The following is a 22,432-nucleotide window of genomic DNA, read 5'->3' as shown; positions in this document are numbered from 1 at the left end:
AAAGGAAACGGACAATACAACATGCGGGTGAGTCTGGTTTTAAGATCTGAGAAGAGGTTCATTTTAGGCAAGGATATCATAATATTCATGGCATATTTGGTATCTGACTGTGGCAAGTAGTTTTCTGACTCATGGTGTCGCAATAGCAATTGATTTTGTTGCGTCGGCAGACAAGGACGATTTGGACTGAACTCTTTAGATGTTGGCACATATCTGCTGCATCTTCCGTCCTGCATCCTTCTGGTTCTCAGCCTATTACAGGGCACATACATGTAAACAAGCTATTTACGCTCACATTCATATCTATCGACCATATAGCGTCTGGAAGAAATTGATTGAAGAATTTGAATAATATGAATTAGAAAATCGTGGATTACGATGGCAGGAAAAATTAAATGTATTTATTCTACTTGTTTAGAAAATATATCAGTATGTACTGTACCACGTCACATAGTATATCCTCTTAATCCATTGGCAAGTTCATTTTTGTGCTACTATTATTCCACAGTATTTTCAGTAGCACATTCTAAAGCGGCATCCCGCCCACACACAGTGGAAACGTGCAGGCCTGATAAGTATTTACAGTTCCAAACCATGGCAGTCTGAATTGAACTGTATCACTTAGTGGAAAAGTGGCTTAACACCATCTCACACAATAGCGGGGAGGGATGGAGAGGCCTTTTTTACATTCAGATTTTCAGAATAAAATTAGAAGATTATCCCTTTTCCACAAAAAATAATGATAATGATAGAAATGAGTGAAAGCACAGTGGAAGGAACTCATCTAACAGCATGTAGCTCCCCGGAACGTAAATATGATGCACAACATCTGTGTCTATTCGAATGCTAATGGCAGGTATAGAAACCCCCTCTTTACAACACAAGATAATTTTTAATGGGGAACTCAAGTGGCTGGCGGTAAGACTCCAGCCTTTAATCTTTTTAAGTGCCTTTTTAAATTAGTGCTGCTGTGGCAACATAGTTCAAATTGGTTGAGCACTTAATTCTTTAATGCGTATTTATGAACGGTAGCATCTATAAACTGTCAGGGTAATTACAAAAAATTACAACAGTATTTTTTAATTATTATTCATAGGGAGGCATTTATTTGCATTTATATGGAAAACATATTTTTCGACAATTTAAAACAGTTAACCCTAACCCTTTCTTCAAAATAACCATGAATTACCGAACACTTTATACTCCATTTTATGCTTGACTGTAATTAGCCTGTTTTGCAAATTTCGTGACTACTCACCCTGCTTCGTCAACAAACTAAAGTAGAGTTTGATTTGGGTTACCACGATGACCAGGGGTGGAGCAAAAGGAGTCGAGGAGAGGTCTCAAACAGTTATATGGATATTTTCTCAAGGTGATCAAAAAGACGCCAAATTATACTTGTGTGTGGCAAATGCAGTACCAGTCAAATGTTTGGAAACACCGTCAAAATAAAATGGTCTCAAACATGGTCAAGAAAGTCAAGTTTTTAGCAATTTAGCAGAGCTGTGAACTTTGGGTCATTTCAACACCATCTGCTTCATGTTTTCCTTCTCTTTTGAATAAGGCTATGATCATAGGTGAATAAAATATGATTATTGCATACTTGACAATGTGTCTTTAATGCAAAAAATGTTCATCGATAACATTAAGACTAAGGCCATTCTCTACTGTGAAAGCAAATGACAGTCATTACTTATATTGTATAAGTAGTCAGTGTCATAACAGTACCTTTAAATTTCCCACATGGATGGGAACAAAAATCAACCTCGCCCATCATCATTATAAGCATTATATTCTTGGAAGACTGGCTGTTTCCTGTACCTGGGTGCACCAGGTATCTAGCATCTACTATGGCTGATAAAAACCATGTGTGAAAAGCAGACTTGGTTTCTCCAGTCCACAGAGGAAAGCTTAGGTTCAATCAGCTATTTTATTGCCAGCAACATGGTGAGGAGTGGGATTTGTATTGGCTTTATAGTCAAGGGTATAATTTGTGTCTGCACTGTGATAGGTACAGGTTTCAAAAACAATTGCCAGTTCTCTTCTTTGATGAAGTATATGTGTTACTCATTATAACTTTGTAATGCAATTACAGTTGGGGATGTGTTACAATCCTAGCTGTCTCCCGTAATGCTGGTTGTCTCTCAAAATCAATATTTAACAGCAACATTTGATCCAACATATTGTTTTTCTCAGTGAGATATTTCTATTGCAGCTGTATTTTTTAACCACTTCACAACTATGTGTTTTATAGCCCAGTGGTTCTCAACTTCTTCCAGCCTGGGACCCGCATCTTCCTACTGGCGGGACCCATTTCATAGATGTTAAGAACAACAAAGCTTTTTTTGTGTGTTAAAAATAGTCCCTTTAAATACAAGATGTTACATTTTTAAACACAGTTTCAAATGAATTTGGCATACCGCCGAGAGCACGTTGCTAGCTCTGATGTTCGTGACCCAAAGGCTGAGCTGCACTCTAATTTTTTACTCAGTTGCTACTGACTAGAGCAAAAGACTAACATTTCCTGATGCTTACCCAATATTGTATAATCTATGTTCTGCATAGAACTGCCTCAAAATCTCCTGAGGTAGGCCTTGGTTCCTCAGCAGCCGCTCCTGCTGGGCCTTTTTTGAAGATGCATTTGATGTTGATGTCCCACTTAAGATCCCGAGAAACAGTGATTTCCAGAAACTTGAAGGTCTGCATAATTTTTTTACTGTCTACCATACTCATACTCAACTAAGTACATTAACATATGACAACAAGCTGTATCCTCTTGTAAAATCGTAGGAGTCCATTAGTATCAAAGGGTACTTGACACATTTAATTGAAAAATGCCAAATGTGGACCAATCGTTGTGGTATGTTGATTGCACTTAACTCTACGTGTGTTTGGAGATGTTTGTAATTTAAATGCTTGCAATTATCAAAATTGACAATGACCCATTGGAACACAATTTTATTGGATATTATTGGGGTAGGTCAAGAAAACTGAATAAATTATTAACCGTCAATTTGGTAAAGCCTCAAAGCAAGATTGTGCTTGCCTTCTAAAAATGTTTTCAATAATGTATGGCTTTTGCACTTTCAACTAGTGGAAATCCTCAAAAAATAAACCCATTGTACCTTCTGATTATTGTAGAAAACAACAAGCACTGTGCTCATTTAACCATCCTACCATGTTATACGGAACAAGCTCTTCTTTTCTCCAGATAGTTGAAACTAAGCAAGATGAAAACGTACACTTATCATGCGGAGTTATTCAGACAGGCCTGGTCTCAATGTCATCAGAAAAACAATTTCTAAAATTTAAGGGTACCAAAATAGTTTACTTATTTTGATCCATCCATTGTCTTATCCTCACAAGGGTCATGCTGGACCCTATCCCAGTCAATGGACCATGCATATTTTGGTGAATGTGGTAGGGAACAAGAGAAAACCCATGCAGGCACAGAGAGAACATGCAAACTCCACACAGTAAGGAGGTAGCCCAGTTTTAAACCCACAACTACAGAATTACCATACAGTTGGCTACTATTTGGTTTACACATTTAATTTCAATTAATAAAGGCTTTGTTCTAGTTACTTTAATACAATAAATATTTACTAGGTGTAGTTCTACAGTTGGGTATTCGACAGTTAAATTGTTCTTATTCTTTATCTGCAATTCAGGTCATTCAGTTAATCCTATGGTTGTTTCTTACTGAACTCTGATGTCGGTTGGACATAAAATAAACCGGAATCTACTGCCTTCTACTAATATAGTGCCTGCGAGATATTTAAAAAAAAGAACACCAGATGTATCTATATTTTTCTGTCTGAATAGGATATGTACTATGAGACAACAGAGAGCAGCTGGACAAAAGAGAGGAAATAAATAATAAAAGACTCCCCATGGAGAAAGTGGGAATGGGAGCAAGAGATGCAGAGAGGCATGAATGTGCTCCATTTATTCAGCTTGCATTTTAAAATGCAAAAAACCTGCTCTAGGAAAGCAGAAGGCAAAACAATACGAACTGGGACACATGAAAATTCAGACAGGTAGTGATGAGAGGAAAGATGAGATAGCGTATAAAAGAGAATAGTTGCCAATCTATGACTGCAGTGGCAACCTGAGACTACCTTACTTAACAGTCATAGAAAAGCCAATAAAAAAAAGACTGGATACTTTTTTAACTCGCCGTACTGCTCTATCATCGATTAAATCCGTGTTCCATGGTTTATGGACGTCACATGGGCTGGCTAATAACTGTTGTTTAATATATTCAGTGGCCATAAAGAAAAATGTTTGATATTTAAACTTCCAAACACACTCCAACGTCATCAATAGAATTCAGAAAGTGATCAATTGTGCTGGGGTGGTTCAGTATTTGACAGGAAGATGTCACAAAAACAAGGTCAACTAAGCCAAAACAAGTTGGTGAGGATTGAGCGGTACGCAAGATGAATGAATGAAAAAAAATCAGAAGAATAGCAAGAGAACTTTTATTCAGCATAAGGCGTTTGTGCAAAATAAATATGAAGGACATTTTTCTTTTAAATGGGAAGAGGTCCATTGGTCCAGGTGCCCATACAATGTGGAAATCAGTGCTTAACCTTGACTATGTATTTGAATGACAGACTCTCAAAACTGTGTTTGCAAAAGAGGTTCAATTCTGTGTTTTCCTTTGGACTAGAATCTGTAAATTTGGACATAATAATTCTATGTTAAAAAAAGTATAAATATATTTATAGCAATAGATGTAAAAATTATGCAGTTTGAATTCAAAGTTTAACTCGACCATATTTTATGATGAGGGAAACTCAGGAAACAGAATCAAAATGAGACAAGATGGGAATATTAAAAGTATTTTACTGTGCATCAAATATGTGGCAGGATAACTCTTTAGGGGAGACGAAAAGAATCAAAACAAAAGGCACAAAATCCCAAAGGATATAACAACTCAACAAAGAAGAAACGTAACAAACACAAAATCTGGCAGGTTGGGGGTGGTTGTGACTTTGACTGTGACGTAGAGACCAGGTGTGAGTGGGAAAGTAGGCTAAGAAAGAATGCAGGTAACGTATTTTCCGGACTATAAGGCGCACCTAAAAACCTAAAATTTTCTCAAAAGCCGACAGTGCGCCTTATAGTCCACTGCACCTTATATATGGACCAAATTCCTAAATTTAAACTGGCCCGAAGCGTTGTGTCATGAAATCAATCATAAGTGGCCCGCTGAAGACTATGAATCATCAATTAAAAAGACTATGGATCATTATTTTGTGATTATAAAGTAATTTGTTGTATCTGAAGTTGAAATAAAAAAGATAAAATGGTGAATGATTTGATTTGGATTAAAAATCTGACATGATCCATGAATGGTGCGCCTTATAGTCCGGTGCACCTTATATAAGGACAAAGTTTTTAAAATGGGCCATTCATTGAAGGTGCGCTTTATAGTCCGGTGCCACCAAGCCACCAAGGTCATATCATGAACATAATAATTGTAGCAATATTTCATGCATTTGAGGTGACTTCACGATAAAAGCAGATTTAACTTTAATTTAACAAAGGAAAATTTTGCTTCATGTTGTTCATTATTTATACAGCACTATACACCCGACGCAATAAATCCTTTTGCATCACAGCAAATAAGAGAATAAGATCACGTGGGTTGCCATGATGAATTTTTGTTCATTTGGATCTTTAACATCCAGAAAAGAAAAACAAGGTAAGTGATTTTTCCAAGCCCACAAAATGATTTTTGTCAGAGAAACGGCTCTCTAAAGGAAACCATAACTAAGAGGTGGCCCACAACAAAAAAATGAGTTTGACAGCCGACCAAATGAAAAATCCCAATTCATATGCTCAAATGCCAAAATTCAAACTGGGTGTATGGGTTGATTTCGTACGATCTAAATCGCAGACACGTATTCAAAGCCAACGTAACCAACAAAAACGTACATTTTAAGACCCTAGTTTTCCTGTTATATCTCTGTCAAGTATCCTCAAATTATACTATGTTTTTATTCCTGAATCCAAAAGAAGCTCTGTAGCTGAAAATTGATCTTTATTCATGTTCTTTCATAACAATTCATTCACTTTTGCAGGTGACATCTTTGGTGGACTTGTGTGTTTTCTTCACGCTCTTGTTGCTTCACTATACATCATTCAGTAAAGCTGTCAGCAATCTCTATTCATGCATACAGAATGTTATATCAAACATAGAAGTCCCTCTTCTCGCTGTGTGATGATGTGGGATCCAACGCATCATTCTTTTCTATCTACAGTGTTGGATCATTAAGTCAGCACCAAGACCGCCACATGAAACATGACAGCATGGAAGGCCACACGAGGCATAAGGGGGCACTACAAGAGCAGGGGGACAGAATGTGAGAGGGGGAATGTGACAATAGAGACCATGAAGGGACAGGGATGGAAATAAGGAAAAGTGATAAGACCGATAGGGAGAGACAGTGTTTGTAATGTGGGATGTGCAAAAAGATAAAACATTTCACCCATCATTAGTGAAGTTGTGCCAGTCTCTAGCTCCCCTGAGGCCTTGATGTGGAGGTATCTGCTGGGTCACAGCTTTCAAAGTCTACCTGGCTGTTATTCCCATCAGTCAAATACATGTTTTTTTTTCAAACTAGTTCCATTTTCCGGGCACTTCCCACTCCTCTATTGTTTCTTGTGAGTGAAAGGACTTTTGCTTAGAGCCGTATCCCTTTTTAGATCTTATTATTTCGCTAATATGTTTAAATAGTCCTTTCATTATGTCAGTTAATCTTGCTTCATTGAAGCAGCTCAAAAGCCACAGGTGCTACTGGGCAAATTCCAGGTGTGCATATTTACCAGTTAAACCACCATATTAAATGTTTGGATGTTTTTCTTCTGTGCGAGTGGTTCTTAATACACATACAAAGGGAGAAAAAGGTCATAGGGACATGACATTTTAGCCTGAGTCTTACAAAACAATCACTCCCTCTCAACACTTGCTGCAATATGTTCACCAACAATGATGGATGTGACATCAGAGTCAATTCGCATGAAAGATAACCTTTATAATAGCCACACTAGTTCATCATCAGATTGTAGAAGTAATAACGTGATTAATATTCAAGTGCTGTCTTATCTTATTGTCCATTTCACTGTCTGATGGAGAAAGGTCATACAGTAATGCCAAGTCTTCAGAGCCACTTCTGATTTTGTTTGTTGTTTTGAATGCTGCTCTATGTCTTGTGATCTGTGTAGTACAAATGGTATCTGTAGTTTTGTAGCATCTTTGAAAACAGGCATCCTAATCAGGCATCATTACTATAATTATGGTCGTTTCTTAGTCACAATAATTCCTTCGGTTTTAATTGAATTTCCCTCAACGCAACAGAGCCTTAGGTTGTAGTAGTCCTCCGTCACATTTATTTCTTCTTCTGATCGCAATAGCCGAACCGGGGTATAAGTATTGAAACTGTCAAAGCATGACAAGTTGTGCGCCCATAGAAGCTGACAGATGCATAAGTACTAAGACACAACTTGGATTGCATCTATCTAATGCCATAAATTGCCACACAGTCCAATTTAAACATTGTGGGAGTAGTACCGTATATGCATGCAGATAAATTCAGTATGTGTAATCTGAAACCCGAGACAAATTGCTCTGGCTGATGTTTTATCTTTAAATATCACATCTTTCCAAAGGCAGATGTAAATCAGAGTGCAAAGAAGTGCCAGCGCAGCGCAGCCAATATGAGAGGCAGCTTGTACAACCTGTCTGCTCGTGTAAACATTTAGGAAATGTCACCAAAAATTATTGCAACACATTGTCTATTAAGCAATACAATGTTTAGAGCTCATCTGGATGGCTGACTCAGTGCCAGTCACAAGAAGCCATATAACCTGTGACAAAACTCCAATCAACTCAGCACTTCACTGTGTCCGGGTCATTTTCGCACTGTGTGACAATTGGTGCTGGTCACAACCATCAAAGGACAAAACCCTCCTGATGTTTTCTGTGTAAAACCATCACCACAGAGACAAGTCAGTCTGCGGCCTAAATGATCTATACGGTTTGCAATGTTAGGAAATCACGAACAATATTATAGAAAACTAAAATGGTGTTTAGGTTTTCTTTTATGTCTTGGAAACATACCATAAGGAATCCTCGCTGCAAGGTTTTGCCTTTATTTTTTTTAACACAGCAAAGCCAATCTGATCTGTATTTAAAAGAAGCATTTATTCAGAAGACTATCAAGTCTGCCCACAGTCACATCACAGCCTTTCATGAAATCATACACATCCATATGCATAGACTAGCACATTCAATAAATGGATCAACATGGCATTGTAATTGCAGCCTAAACACATTGCTTAAAGGGAAGTAAGGCAGGCGGAAGCTCATCAAATGAGTTGCTTGATTAGCTTGACAAATTTAATATACAGCAATGGTGTCACAGTGAGTACATGGCAGCCTAACTAAGTGTCTCTTTTTACTTGCAAATGAGATTTTTCCCTTTTCAATTCTGCCTTAGTTAATGTGTCTGGTAAAGCAAAGCATTTGCTGTACCAGCAATGTCTGAAAAGTTTGACGACCGGTGTCACGAGAGATATATTTCAGATCTAAAGTATGTACTAGTTTTCCCCTTCGGAAGAAGCCCTGTGGAGTCTACCGCACATTTTCTAGCCTTCTCTGTGACTCCCTTATGTAGCTACTCCTGAAAAGATTCTTCCAGGATCCTTCTCAGCTCCATGATCACGGCCATCTTTATGTCAAGCACATCTTCAAAACAGGTTCCCTTGATGAGCCTCTTGAGCTTGGAAAAAAGGGGGTACGGGGGAATCACTAAAATTCAGGTCATGTGAGGAGGGATTTTGCCGCAGTAGAGCAGTGTTCTTTTTCTGGTCAGGAACTGTCAGACGCTCAGGTCATTGTGTGCTCTGAACAAAGCAAATGTCTCAAGATCTTTGTCACCATGTTGGCTGATCATCTGGCCCGTATTGAAGGGTTACCTAATAGTTTTTAATTGGGGCTGAAATATATCTTTGGCACCAGTCCTTAAACCTTTATGATACACCTTGTATGTCTAATACAAATGAGAAATGTATTTTGGTCACATTTTGTACATCTGACATTTGACGATTCAAGACAGTTCTTCTGCATGCAGGAAAAAAAATCTCTGAGAATTATGAGGAAAGCAGTAATGCAGTTTTGTAAATATCATTGGAAAAAATAATTTCCAGAAATGTGAGGTGCTGGTTTCTTTTATTCTGATATGACCCACTGCTGAAATTTGACAATTTAAGGCAATTCCTTGTGCATGCAGAAAACAAATCTCTAAAAATGATTGGAAAGCAGACAAAGTTTTGTAAATATGATTGGAAACATTTAAATATTATCTAAAATATTATTTATTACATTTATGTGGATATTGTATATAATATATATATTAAATATATTATATATTAATTTTTTTTAGTATTATAACTAAATATTTTTAGAAATATGAGGTGCTGGTTTCTTTTTCTTCTGATATGACCCAGTGCTGAAAGCCAAATCCAATCACAATGTGACATAAGGTTAAACGAAAAAGATCCAAATCTCAATGAGGTGTTAAACTCATGTCTTCCAAGCACCGATTAGTGTCTCTTTTCTGTGTTGTGCTGACGAGCTGATATGGCTGACATCATGACGGGCAATTGTCGGTACTAATGTTCCCTGTAAGAGCAGTGTGTGAGTCCTTACAGTGAATACATCTCCTTACAATAGTGCAAATGGACAGCAGGGATTTTTTGCTCAGGACAAAACCTATCATTTAAGAGCTGCTCATATCATGCACATGCATTGGTCTCTGACAAAGTAGCAGAACAATTCTTCAAGTGATTGATTTTTTTTATCTATCAGTTGCTGGGAAGTGGCAAGACAAATCAAACGCGTATGTTGACTTAAGATGTATAAAAGTGGTTGGTTCAGTTGGCATGGAAGTTTTTTAAATGTCATACGTGTAGACTTTTTAATGTCTTGTGTGATATGTTTTGATTAAATAATTAATCTATTTAACCTTTTTTTAAACCAAGAAAACCCTAAAAAATATGCCCTCCCACTTTCTGAGCTTCATTAGAGGAGTTTGCATCATATGCTTGAGAAAGGGGAAACAGTCGAATAAAGCCCCGTTGGCAAAGAATGAAGCAAACATTTATGAAGGAAGATGTGTTGTTTTCGACAGCTGCTACCCTGCGTGTGTGTGTGTGTGTGTGTGTGCGTGCGTGCGTGCGTGCGTGTGTGCGTGCGTGTGTGTGTGTGTGTGTGTGTGTGTGTGTGTGTGTGTGTGTGTGTGTGTGTGTGTGTGTGTGTGTGCGTGTGTGTTTTGCTGTGGGTAAATGGCTCACTGATATTTGAGGTTTGTCAAATAAAAGTGGAGTGGCATGCAGGAAGGATGAAATAAGATGGAAATGTTCAAAGATTTATGATGCGGTACAGAAAGAAGGAAGAGGAATTCTGATTGAGACACAAATATATAGAAAGCCTGGGGATGGGACAGCATGGTATTGTTTTATATTCTCTCCCAGAGGAGAAAGTTAATTGGAATATACCTGCTATTTAGTTTTATTTTTTAGGATTGGGAAATATGTACTGATTGTTTATTTGCGAAATACTTGATCACAGCTAAAGTTGATTTTAAGTTAATATGAGCAGTTTCATTATTCTCTTACTGTGCATGTCTCTAATGTGTCTACGGTTATCCTCGCTGTGTGGCTTCACCCCTTCCTTAACTTCCTGTTATATAAGCCCTCTCCTACCTTTCACCTTCTGGCTTCCTCTCGTACTCCTTCCGTTCACCCCGCACGCATACTTTCATCTCCTCTCTTCTGCACTCTTCATATCCAAACTGCTGCATAGGAAATCATTCCTGAAAGGTAATTGAACTTTGGTCATTACTATTTTCCATCGAGTAACACATTTACATGCCCAGCAAGTAAGAGAGAGCTGCATTGGAGTTACATGTGGTATAAAACAAGGCACATTTTCCTTAATTTTTTTTTAAAAAAGACAAAATCATAAACCAACTGGTAGTTAAGACCAATGAAGGACAACCAGTATGTTCTAGTTGCACCATTGCAACATTTCAGTTCTGGCGAAGGTCAAGCTGGATACGTATCTAAGGACATTGGCTCACATGGGGGTTGAACCCATCATCTTGGCCTTATTAGCTCAATGCTTTAACCAACTGAGCCAACAGGCCTCACTCGCTGTTAATTTTGGTAAACAAATGTCCAACAAACTGCATATGCATTTTTTTTTCACCTTAACCTGTTAAAATATGAAAGTTTTGTGCACAATATTCTAGATTCACCTACTTAAATTTCAGCTCCTATTGGCAAAACCTGCCTTCACCTCCACAAAAATCAAAAATATTATACTGGTTGTTTTTTAAATTATTTGAACAGGTTAAAGTGGACTGTCGTAGGAATGTGCATATGAATTTTGGTCGTAGTTTTCGGAAGTTTAATAACTCCAAAGTTGTAACTACTGCATAGGCAGACGGACAGACAGATGCGGCAGTTTGCTTCAAAGGCCATTTGTGCATATTTTTATAGGCCAAGTATGATATGGGTACTGTAAAAAATACAAGTTTGCTGGTGCGATCAGTTTCTAATATTGTTACCATGCATGCTTGACTGCTCCCCGTTTATAGTGCACTATATAAAAAAAAAACATTTTTAAAACAATTTACATGTTTATAGCTGGAGGAACCAAAGTAAAGGTAAGATGGAATGACTCACTGCTTGTGTTCTATTTTTTCCATTATCATCAAAGAGACCTTTACAGGTACGCTCAACCACCTATCATTATTTTTATGCATCCAAATGCGTATTTAATCTACATTTTCACCAAGGTTTATTAATTTTTTTATGTTTCTTTTTTCTGTCTATGCACTTGAGTGCTGAGTGCTGATGAAACACTGTACGACCGATGACTTGCTCTTCTCCCAGACCTGCAAAATTGAAAAGACTGCACCTACAGGTACCCTGCCGGCAGAGTCACACAACAACCCACACATGCAAATGCACACTTGAACAAAGTTATAACTAGCATTGAATCACATGAACACACCAGGAAACAGGCATTTCCTTATTCACATTTATCCGTACCCCCTCAGATAAACATGCACTCGCACGCTAACGCACTCACACAAATACGTACACACTCACATGCACACATACACACACACACACACACACACACATTCTCATGGTCATGTGTGAAAATAAAGGGAAACTGAATGGATGGTTGCACAAGGTCAAACCCCGAATGTGACTATGCAAGCCAAACACGTGCATGTTGAAGTACACAGATGCATGCAAAATTAGAGCAAACAAATGAATACTGGCACTTGGATTTAGCTACGGGCTTGAAAATAGAAAGCACAAGTGGACAGTAATGAGATAAAAGAGGCAGATAAAGGATCAAAAGACTGCAAGAGAGAAAGATTGAGATAATTGGATGAGGAAAAACAACACAAGATTATTAAAGAAAATGATACACCACAACTAGAAGACTGCCATGTTTTAAAGAAGCTTGGAAAATATGTTAAGTAATTTGCAGAGACATCAAATTAGATGATTAGTAGCTGAAAGTTTTGCCAGGTCCAGAGGTTTTTTTTAGTTCTTCATCACATAATTACAAAGAATACAATTCATATTATGCACATGTTTACCTTGAAAGGGATGAGCTATTTTGCATGTCATTTACATATGTAGATATAGCATTACTGTATATTATAGTTTGTGATATATGCATATACAATTGTGTTTTATATCCAGTATTTTTAAATAATTCCAAATGCATGTTCAGTTATACTCAAGAATAAGTTATGTGCCAACTCTTTATTTAACAATACTGCTCCTGAGACTTCTTGAGAAGAAAATAAAATCAGATGTAGTCATTTCATCCTTTCATTTTTTTATTCACAGAGAGCCACGTTCTATATAAGAAGCAAACATAAACATTGTGGACACTAATAATTTAAACACACAGAAAGCTTTTCATGAACAAGCCACACCCAAAACACACCTGTTCCTGTGCCATCTTTCTCCCGCAGTGCTTGCAGACATATGCATTTCACGTGGTTCATCCATTCACTAGATCTGGATGAGCCTTTCCCCATATGTGCAGTGTTTACAGGGATTTATTTTGCTAGTAAGAAGAATTGGAAGGAACAAAAGACAGCAATGGGAGAAAGGAAATGTCGTGTTTATGTCATGGAAGACTTTAATAATTTAACTTGAATCTGTCATAAATTATCTGAGGGGGAAAATACCATCACAAATTACTTCTGGAATAAACTACCACTGAACTTGTAGGCAAAAAGTCTTTTCACTAAGAGCAAATATCATATTGCAAATGTGACAATATTTAGAAGAATCATGAATTTTTCTCCATAAGTTGACCTTTCCTTTATCTCTGCTTGAACAAGCTCCACAGCATGGCTCAGATGTAAGTGCGTGCCAAGAAGACAGATGTGTGGCAAGCAGCGTGTGGCAAGCAGCCCTGACACTGAAACAGTACTATACATGTCAATGTCATGTTATATGAGGGTCTGACAGCAACCGTGCCGACAGGCAAGCAAAAGAAATGAGAAACCCTGTGGTTAGAGGATAAAATGAAAATAAAATGGTTGTAAGGTTTTTTTCATGTCAAAAGTGTATGTCGGTGTCACTCTGAGAGCAGATAAAACAGTTTGACTAATTGTCATCCTTTTCCTCCATAAATGTCTATTTATTCAATGTCAAATCAAATTCCACACGTGGCTGCGATGTGTAACTCATTTGAACACACATTTCATAACTAATAACGTCTGGTGTTTTTTTGCTAGATTACTTTTCCTCTTCAGGGTTGCTGGTTAACTGGAGCCTATCACTGCTGACTTTGGGCAAGAGGCAGTGTACAGCTTGGTCTTATTTGATATTCAACCCACGGTAACTACTTTTACACCAAAGTTATTGATGAAATTGCAGAACCATTTACTCACATATGCAATATGTCTTTTACATCTGGTAAATTTCCAAATGATATGAAAAATAGCTAAAGTTATACCTCTATATAAATGTGGGGATAGACACCATTCCACAAATTACAGGCCAGTATCTCTACTCTGTCAGTTCTCCAAAATCCTTGAAAAACTGTTCACAGAAAAACTACACAACTTCATTGAAAAAAACAAGCTTTTAGCTGACAGTCAATATGGATTCCAGAAGGACTGATCAACAACAATGGCACTAATGGATCTTATCGAGAACATCACAAATGGCATAGATAATACAAAACAAGTTCTGGGGATCTTCATAGATCTGAAGATAGCGTTTGACACAATAAATCATGGCATTCTATGCAACAAATTTGAGAGATATGGCGTCAGAGGGGTTGGTCTGGACTGGGTGAGGAGCCAATTAAATAACAGGCAGCAATTTGTAAAAAATGGAGATTGTGTATCTGACTTTATTCCCATAACATGTGGAGTGCCTCAAGGGTCTGTCCTTGGTCCTAAACTGTTTATAATCTATATCAATGACTTATGTAATGTATCAAAAATAATGAAATGCATATTATTTGCTGATGACACAAACATCTACTGTGCTGGGGACAATTTACAGCAGCTTATGGAAACAATCACAAAATCTGCAGGAAATCACATATTAATCATGTAAAAACCAAAACGTCAAAAATTATTGCAATTTTGAGGACAGCAAGAAGTACTCTGGACTCCAGATCCCTCCAATAAGTTCTCCAATAAATCCAATAGGAAATTGAAATGAACTATTCAGGATGGAGGGTTGACATGCACTGGATACAGACTTGCACATTGGAAGTCAGAGAATTAGAGTGAAGATCCAATGACTGAGCCGAGAGCACGAGGGACATTGAGCGGGGACATAGGGAATTGATCGTCAGCAGCCTGAGGTGGGAGAAAACAGTTGGTGACACTTTAAGACAACAAAGGCCAGAAGCACAGTCCTGCTGTAAAAGAGAAGCCAGAGGGGAGGGAAGACAAAACATGCAGTGGAAGAAGAAGAGCAAGAGAGGCATATTGACGTGTGCTAACATGTTGGCGGGGGAACACACTTTATAGAGGATGGGCAGCATGTCACTCCAGGCAAGACTAAGGTCTGAGTTCAGCAGGAGGCCAGGAAAAGATGATCAGTGTAGGCGGACTGTGCCGTGCCATTCACACTCCACAATTAGTCACTAAGGAGCAGTCAAATGTAATACAAATATATATTTCAATGATCATGCCATCAAAATCCAACAGGTGTTTCCCTGAATAATGCAAATCATCTAAATCGTTTGAATCTAAATAATCTAAATCTGAAAGATCTCATGTATTGTAAAGGATTAATTAAAAAAGTTAATGGGCTTTTTATCAAAAAATGCATAGCGTTGGTTAGGTGGTACCTGGTTCAAAAAATATTTCCAATTTGTACATCAGTGAATAAGAGAACCACTGATCTTGAGCAAAACAAGACATTGGCAAAAAATAATCTATTAATTTATCATTAATTATTAATATCGTTATGTATACTCCTAAGCAGGTAGTGTCTGAGTTGTATGTTTCAGGCTTGTTTTTAATGGAGAGAAATTCAAATTGTCATGAATCCACTTCCATGAATTCACTGATAAATATTTGTATGACTTGAATTAAATTATTATGACTGTGACATGTTGTTACTCATGGAGATCTAAACTGGGAAAGTGGCAAAGAGTAATTTAGTGGAAGGGACCCTTGTAGGAATTCCTTCCAGGCACAGCAATTACACATGCTCAAACTGACACTTGCTGTCATAAATTGATTATCTCACCACTCTGCAATTTATCACAATTGATTTCTTATCCTGATGTTTGCACATACACAGGAAAAAAAATGCAACGTATAGGTTGCAAGAATACATTTGATATTTCTTCTATATAAATAAACACATCTAACAGATGAGTTTGGCTGCATGCAGTGCCGCACATCCACAGAAGTCTTGTAGGCATATCCTGTAGGTCTAGGCATTCTTCTGTTTGTGTGCCTAGCTAGCTGAGGGAATGGGTTTAAATATTAATGCATTAGGAGATGGGAAATGTAATGGAGTGCCAGAACCACTTATAATAGAACGACACCAGTGAAAAATTCCATCAATCAGCAAACACCTCCAATTCAAAGCATCCTCTACTTACCAAGGCGTATTTGGCCTTGACAATAATAAAATGTTTAATTAAAGGACTGACTTGCATCCTTCATATTTTATGTATGATAGCGTGCTGCAGAAAACATCCCACTTTGACATTTCCGTATCTCCAAGACGTTTGTTGTTTTTTATCAAACTAAACAAAGACAGCTTTCTTTAAAGTTAAGATTGACATTTTTCTTGCAAAAAGTAAAACAAGGACAGAACATTTAGTTGATTTTTGCAAGAATCCCAAACTTCTAAACTACTGCAGTCAAATATATGTAGTATTGAAACATTATGCTTCTTGATTGCCCCAAATGTCAAACATTTTAAAGATCTATATTAATAAATAACTAAAACAACTGTTTTAGTCTGGTAGATTATTTTGGCCAGGAAAACAAATATTTAATGTGGGCATGCAAAGTGTACATTTTACAGTAATCCAAGCCAATAAACGGCTCAGTCACACAGTTCCAGGTTTGAAATTTATTATAGTCATCAGGACTCTTGTTTCATGTTGACCTTTGTGGCACTGCTTTGCAATGTTGCCTTTGGAATTCTATTCAATGCATTTCAATTAAAAACTAAAGGATTTTTCACACTGTATAATCAGTTAATAATTTTTATTTTGCTGTTGTTATGCATGATTATCACCAAGAAGCTCATACAAAGCTGAAGGCCTAACATATTGCTGCACTGGTTACATTGTTTTGAATTAATAACAGTTTCCCTTTCACACGCTCCCAGTTCTTTGTGAATGCCTCATTAAAGATCATTTGTTGTATAAATGCTTTGTCACCGATCATTTATGTTTCTCTCTGGAAGATAGATTGTGACTCATCGGATCATAAACAAAACTCTGTAGCAAATTCAATTTACCAGCATAATAGCTTGAACAAGTGTCCTTGCATTTGAGTCAAATGCATGTGCAAAACAAACATTTGTTTTGGCTATTGCCATATTTTGGGGCCTGACCAGTCCCCATATTTGTGATGGCTTATCACTGTCAATATTGACCGGGCCAGAAATTGTGGGAACACATCTGGTCATTAAGGCTGAAGATTCTTTAATCATGGATGGCTATGGTTTCCCATGTGGTCTGGCCTTCCATATGTTGTGCACAATCGGTAAATGTTATCTGGATTATCTACCATTTTGCATTCAGTATCCATGTTTGTACCATCTCATGTGTTCCAAGCAGCACAGGTGGACTGATTATTAATCCAGAGCTGGTGAGAATGGCTTCCAAGATAATAGGATGCACAGTGGACACATGGCACTCATTATTTGTGACCACAAAATATTTGACTGATGGATAGCTCAGAAGATGGTAGAAAACTTCATTTAAAAAGTATCATTGTTTGGGTTTCGGAAACTTTTATATAACGTGTGACAGTGTGTGGTGGAATGTGGAAGTGATGTATCAAACGAAGTCTAGTGTGGCATGGTGCACAAATGGATTCAGATCTGGGGACTGGGCAGGCTGGTCCCTAGCTTTAATGCCTTCACTAACCACTGAACACTGACACGGCATCCGCATGAGGCCAAGCATTGTCATTATGCAACCGAAGATCCACATTGTACCAGCTACAGTCTGATGATGGTTGCCGTTGCTACCTCAAGTGTGAAGTCATAAAGGATATGGACAAAAAAGGTATGTCACCACAACCTGTTGAATCAGTCCTTTAAGAGGTGGTCTTTCTAATGACTTCTCATTCCCGCCTTGTCTGTTCCCTTTGCACAAAAGGAGGTAAAATTGATTCCCAATCAATACTACTTCTTAACTGGACCAGTTGATATCCAAGGAGTGTGATTGACTTGGAGTTGTACTTTAATGATTGCATGTGACTGTGTTTTTTGTTAGGTTGCATCAACAAAACATTGTTTATTCTAGCAATCAGTGACCATATCACCTAGTCTTAGCTTTCCAAATATGATTTTATGTTGAACAGACAAAGAATAGTTAAAAGGATAAGGCACCAAAATGTGCATCTGGCCTGCAGATTGGCCAGTGATTTCGAAAGGGCAGACAGAAAGGTTGAAACACAAACAAGGGCGAGGTTATTAATCATACTTGGCATATGTCTAGGTGAACAAAACAACAACAAAAGATTGAATAAATCAAGCGCCTCTGGTTTATGCCATATTAAAGAAACTGTTTTGCTAGTCTGATGATGAAGAGATGTTCAGGGTCCTGTAGCCTCCTTGTTAGACTTGCATGTATTGAAATGAAATCCCAGTGTGGCTTGTGTCTGCCTTTACTTTATAATTAACATTTTGGCAGAATTCTATTATTGCTATAGAAAATGTATACATGTATTGTAGTCCCACAGTGGTGGATTTCACACTATTACATCATTCATTTTGCCATAAAAGTTGGCATTTGTGTAAAATTGTAATACAGCTTTTGGATAATGAGTCTGTCTATTGTTGTGCAGTTAAACACAATCCTTCGGGATGCAGGGCACTGCTACACCATTGCAAATTACAACCACAATAACAAACATGTTTTTAAATTTTACTAGTATAAAACACAAACACAAAACTGTTCTCGTTTGCATAGAACATTGTCAATAATTGAAGAACACATGCTCTGCACTCTGAAACAATCACGGAAATACCAAGGCTTTGTTTTGCAGATTTGTACGCACGCAGTGCTGGACAGGGACAAACAAAAAAAACACATTCTAATTATTCTTGTTCTAATATAACGTTGTCAATAATTGAAGAACACATGTTCTACAGTCTGAAACAACCATGGAAATACCAATACTTTATTTTGCAGATTTGTACAGATGCAGTGTTGAACAGGGACAAAAAAAAACACTATTTTGGTGAGGTGGCAAACTTTGATTTTTTTTTAGCTATCTTAAATACTTTACAATAACAAGTGCTTGAGACACTCAATGTGATATGAAGGTTGTAATGGAATCAACGCCAACCGTGTATTTGTGGTATTATCCAATCATGCTGGATTGTATTCAAAGTCTTGTCAATCTACTTGAAGTATGATGAATATTTATGACAGGAGATGGACTTGGACCTTGAGTATGATTGATTCATCCCAAAAAACAAAAACAAGGTTTTAGAATTCCATGTACACTTCACAACGGAAACTTTGATTAAATTCATATATTTCAGGATTACATAAAGCTTCGGGAGATGGGTATTGCATTTGAAAAATATTGTGCTACTTCAAATGGTGGGTCAAAAGTGTCTTCAAATAATTTTCAAATAACACGATCCGCTTTTGAATTTCTTCGTAAATGTACCCAGTCACGGTACAAACGTTTTCTGTGGCACCGAACATGACCTCTTCCGCAGATGTACACATGCTGCGATGAAAGGTTCCATTGAGCGATGTAATCACCTCAGGGATGTAGGATTTCCATCTCTATCAAGTTGGCGATAACTCGAGTATACAATTCTTCGAAAGGAAATTATCTTTCTATCAAGCTGGGAGAAAGCAGTGGGAGCTACTCTTCTTATGACGTGATTTTGCTACAGATCTGAGCATTTAGCATGAAGGAGAAATGGGCAATATAAATCGTACACTTGACGGGAAGGAACTTTCAGATCATATTCATCACTGCCGTTGTTTTGCATCATTGCAATATGGGGAACCAAAAAAGTCATCACGAAATTCATTATTTCGAACATGGCACCATTATGATAATTCAAGCACAACAAACTTGCAGACTAAAGTACAATTTTATTCATTTTGGAAAAAAGACCTTTTCAGTCAATGCATCTTTCTTGCACTTCATCTGTCACTTTTTGATGCACCAGTAGTCCCACAGATTTATGACTAAAATTGAGGTTTTTTTTAAAAGGAGAATTGGGCATGTACTTTCAACAAAATAAAAGTGTTTTAAAGAAAAATACCAGGAGTATTGATCACAACAGGTGATTGACACTCCAAGTCATCTCTTTCCCTTTAATGAATCATGCTTTAGCACAGTTTGGCTCATCACTGCCCTGCCCATTTGGGTCCTCTACTATTTTGTAGCAACACCACCCAAACCTGTTTATCTGCTTTTGTGACAGATGCGATGTGTGACTCTGTCAAGAGGCAGAGTTCGACAGTGAGGCGCATCTAGGCAGGACAAGTGGGACAAGAGCGTGATTGGAAGAAATGAGGAGTAGAGCTGATGAGACTAGGTGGAGGCATAAACTGACAAACAGACAAGGAAGGTACTAAGACAAAACTCCAGATAACAATGTCAACAAATTTCAGCTTATGTAGTTTTTGTGCGCAGTGAAGTTACTGTGGGCAGACCATTGATTTATGTAGCAGTGTGTGAGTTGAGTCCTGTTTTCGACAGAAATCATGATACAGACTATTTTTCTTATTCCAATAAGTTCCACTTTGCACACATTCATATTTCCATGCTAAACTTATTATTTAAAATTTGTTTTCATGTATAAAATATTTCTGTATGGTTTTAGCCGCGGTCTCAGTCATTTCAATTAGTAAGCCCTACAGTAGGCCACTACACTTAGCAGGGGGTCTTCCGGTAGCACACTGCAGGAGGTTTTTTGCTGTGTCACTGCTGCACCTAGTATCTCTTCATAAATGCTTAGTGTGACACATTGTGCACCAAAGAAGGTTTTACTTTAACAGATCAGGATGGCAGGTGAAAACCTTCAGTGACTCATAAATTATGGAGCACGGGCAACTTAATTGTGACCACAGATCTATTGATGTGCACATGCATAATTGAGAAGTAAGGATAGTATGTGATGTGGATGTGTTGAGTTGTGTGGAAATGTCCATGAAAATGTGAGGACACTTTAGGATTGATTAAATGTGGCTCTGGAAATCAAGAATCATGTGAAACATACATAAAAAGGGGAGGGAGGCCAAGAATGGCAATGCAATAGAAGTAAAGTAAATGGAGTGGAGCCCCTCATGCCATACAGTGCAAGAAACAAGTCCAAGGTCACTGGGAGAATGGAGCACATGATGGGAGCTGGCAGTGGGAGCAACCAGCTGTGAAAGATGGAGGGAAGAACCCCCCCCACACACACACACACACACACACACACACTGCCAAACCACTATGATGTGTGTCTTTGTTTGTGTGTGCGTGCGTGCGCGTGCATACGTGCGTGTATATACCAGGTATGGGCAAACTACGGCCCGCGGGCCACATCCAGCCCACGGGACCGTTTAATCCGGCCCGCCAACCCTGAATAAATTGTATTAGTAAACATTTTTTGGGGTCATTTTGCCTGCAATGATTGCGTTTCCCCAGCAGATGAGGAACCACTCGCCTGCGCATTTACTACCGGAAGCCGTGTCAGAAAGCTCGTGGTACACTCACAAGTGTGTGTACGTACTCAGTAGTACGGAAATAGCGCACTCGCGCTCTATTTGTATCAGTGCCGAATTTAGAGCGTGGGCTGTGACGACAGCATTCTTGTAATTTGCGCGCTGAGCTTTCGGATACAGTTTTACGCTAAAGCCATCCACAAACCTTCTCCTGGAATCCTTCCATTAAAATGAGTCGCCCAAGGAAAAGCAAGGTGGACACTGAGTTTGTGTTTAAAAAGATTGGCCAATTTGGCTCGACGTACGCGACGTGACGTTCAGCCATATGAACATCATCATCAACCCGTCACAGATCTAGGTAAACGGACTAACACCTCGGATGTCTCCTAAGAATTGCCACAACAAATTTTACTCCAGACTATGACACACTAGTAAAAAAAGGGAGACCAACAACACTATTCCCACTGAAAATGAAGGGGAGGCTCTCAAGTTTGTTGTAAAAAAATGCATTTTGAATATGATCTGTACAAATAGCAGGGATTGAAACTAGCGACCATTCTCATGTTCAAACAATGCAGGATGCTCAAGGACATTGATGCACCACCTGTTTGTGACTAATCTTAACCTGTAAAGTCCTTAAGGCTTACTTTAAGGAAGTGTTTCCCGTTTCCTCACCTCTGTTACCAGGTGTTTGTGAGTTAAAACTCTGCTCTGATTTTCAGATACCCCTCACCGTGTTGCCGTTTTGATTACTTTATTCGGTGGTATGCTTTCACCGATTCTTCAAGATGATATATTTGGTCAGAATGTTTGCCGTTTGATGTGATCTCATAAAATAAACATCTTTCATTAATCTGACCTGCAGGCACTGAAGTGATGGAGACTGTTATTCATAATAACAGTGTCGTATTTTATGAGAATCACTGATAGCAGTTCTTTAGGGATGTTTTTTTTTTTTTTAAATGCTGT

At 38.0% G+C, this 22,432-nt stretch overlaps 1 long non-coding RNA gene across 2 annotated transcripts; it reads left to right on the top strand.

Moving 5' to 3' along the window:
- Nucleotide 1: 1 nt before the first annotated feature.
- LOC148394951 (uncharacterized) lies at nt 2–6,920 on the top strand. 2 transcript variants are annotated; one of them, XR_015859454.1, is made up of 3 exons: nt 2–918; nt 2,566–2,698; nt 6,273–6,920. It is a non-coding gene; the product is annotated as an uncharacterized LOC148394951 (long non-coding RNA). The 2 variants fall into 2 exon arrangements; XR_015859455.1 differs by having other exon boundaries at nt 6,093–6,920.
- Nucleotides 6,921–22,432: the final 15,512 nt, after the last annotated feature.

Source organism: Syngnathus floridae, chromosome 7, assembly GCF_059516105.1.
Source record: "Syngnathus floridae isolate MCC-2025c chromosome 7, RoL_Sflo_1.0, whole genome shotgun sequence".
Lineage (NCBI taxonomy): Eukaryota > Metazoa > Chordata > Actinopteri > Syngnathiformes > Syngnathidae > Syngnathus > Syngnathus floridae.
Note: the sequence above shows the minus strand (reverse complement) of the source record. Positions and strands in the feature narration are given on the sequence as shown.